This window comes from Auxenochlorella protothecoides (genome assembly GCF_000733215.1).
Source record: "Auxenochlorella protothecoides strain 0710 unplaced genomic scaffold scaffold12, whole genome shotgun sequence".
NCBI classification, from domain to species: Eukaryota; Viridiplantae; Chlorophyta; class Trebouxiophyceae; order Chlorellales; family Chlorellaceae; genus Auxenochlorella; species Auxenochlorella protothecoides.
Window position 1 is genome coordinate 1 of NW_011934168.1, and position 304 is coordinate 304.

Sequence of the window (304 nt, forward strand, 5' to 3'; positions counted from 1 at the left end):
TGGGGGAGGCTTTTATGGAGGGGCTAGGCGCTGAGGCAGCTGGTGGGCTCATCTCTTGATTGGCAATTTCGTTGTTCTCATCGGTGTTTTTTTGGATCAATGTCTATTCTGGGACTGTTCAATATTGGGCTTGCAGGCTCAGGTGTCCGGGGGTCAGACGGATTGTCAGGGCCTGGAATGGGGGGACGGGCTGCTGCTGGGGTTGGAGGGCTTGCCGGGACCGGGTAAGGGGGGCTGCTTGAGCTAGGGCTGGGAGAATCCACAGGAGCGGGCCCAGGAGGGCGGATAGGTGGGGTGGGAGTGG